At 29.7% G+C, this 1,854-nt stretch overlaps 1 long non-coding RNA gene across 1 annotated transcript in view; it reads right to left on the bottom strand.

The window, feature by feature from the left end:
* LOC121381040 overlaps positions 1-1,854 on the bottom strand; it is a 9,733-nt gene continuing 7,879 nt past the window's right edge. The window contains exon 4 of the long non-coding RNA XR_005959039.1: positions 1-1,775. This is a non-coding gene — a long non-coding RNA (uncharacterized LOC121381040). The remainder of the gene's footprint in view (positions 1,776-1,854) is intronic.

Below are 1,854 nucleotides of genomic sequence, written 5' to 3'. Positions count from 1 at the left end.
TAACAGTTTATAAGCAACAATTTAATTCAAATAAATTCAATACAATATAAAACAACAAAAAAATGATGATGGAATAACACTACTATACACAAAGCAAGGTACAGAGTATAACAACATAACAATAGACAAATGAACACTGTGTGAAATAATAATCGTATCGTATGAGAGGAATATACTGAAACAGGATGTGGAATTGTACTGCACTTTATCTTGACTAACATAGTCATCTCCACCCAAATATGAACATGAACTTTGATCTTTCCTAAAAAAAATTAAAGAACACAAACATGTATATCAACGCGAATGTCCGACAAACCCACTAACCTTATACGAAATGCATTTTACCTTGTCAGATTTTTTTTTTTTTTCAAAGGAGTTCATTTTTCAAGGGACGTAACTCTCAAAGACGAACAGAGGTTTAGCTTTGAATGCCATTAAAGGATAATTTAATTTCGTTAATAAATGGTATAGGAAGAGGTGACAGACTCGAATTAATATATTCATGGTGACATTGGTGAATGCATCGCAAATATTATAAAGACATGTTGTTGTTTTTTCAAAGGTAATTTATTTTATTGGAGATGGATGTTAATAAAAAAATATGCTTCCAACTTTCCTTTATCAAACAGGACCAAGCAAGATCAGTTAATATTCAGAGATTATCTAATGGGAGTTTTATGCAGCCCAAACTTCTTACGGATTTCGTATTGGTCTGAAAAGTGTATATTTCATTAGAAATATTTATAAGTAAGCAACAACGTGGTCTGTACAGCCAATTAAGGGTACGTGTTATAGCTACAGATGAACAGTATTAATATTAATAGTAACCGACCGAAGATGTAACTTCCAAAGATAAGATAAAAAGTGGAATGTGCAAAAAATACAAACATGAAAAAGGAAACTTTTATAATATGTATCATTTTCCATGCTCAGATATGATTTTATGAAAGATAGTAATGACTCCCCCACCATGAAACAGTCAGTGACATGTACATGTAATTATTATAGAATGAACACCAAAAGAATAGCAAAATCAGGGTTTATGGTCAGTTTATTATTAGAATACTATAGTCCGTCCCACAGTAAACGCTCTTTTTCATGCTATAGAATTTATTACAAATTATTTATTTCTGAGGCGACTGATTTGTATGTTCGCATACAAAAATAGTAATTTTTTGTTATTTCCAAAACACTTTTACTTTTCTTCTTATATCAAACCAAACTGAAATTGTTTACAAAAAACAGTTTTATAGAATGATGGGACGGACTATAGTAGGTTTATTTGATGACAAATGCTTAATTCTGTGAAATGATAAACGGTTTATTGAATTGCATTTAAAAACTAAATTTAATATTACATCTGAAAATTGTATTAGCCATTCTTTTTGGTGTTCAGTTTTTTTATTCTGGTTTTTTTTTTTTTAATTTGTCATTTTTTTTTGGTTGAAATATCATATTGAGCTAGTTCAAGAATCAAACGGAAATAGATGCCACCATTTGTACATTTTAAAGAAAGAAATGATTTTGGAGTGAAATGTGAATTTCTAAAAAAAAATGATTATTACTATAGAATATAAAAATACCAAAAATGACAGCTGGTTATAGTAATATTGGTACTAATATAGAAATTAGTAAATAAGCAAAACTGGCTGCTAGCCTAAATTGATCTGAATACGAAATATATTAATCCATGATATTGATTAACTGCCTCGCATCTAGCTGTCCGTCCGTCTGTCTGTCAATGGTGTCATTCATTTTGAACCTCCTTATATGACCTGCAAAAATAAAAAGGAATGGTTAAAATCACTGATATACTTGTGTTTTAACATTACAAAGAAACAAGCATTCTAGGAG

Source organism: Gigantopelta aegis, chromosome 9 (genome assembly GCF_016097555.1).
Source record: "Gigantopelta aegis isolate Gae_Host chromosome 9, Gae_host_genome, whole genome shotgun sequence".
In the NCBI taxonomy this organism is placed as follows: Eukaryota; Metazoa; Mollusca; class Gastropoda; order Neomphalida; family Peltospiridae; genus Gigantopelta; species Gigantopelta aegis.
Note: the sequence above shows the minus strand (reverse complement) of the source record. Positions and strands in the feature narration are given on the sequence as shown.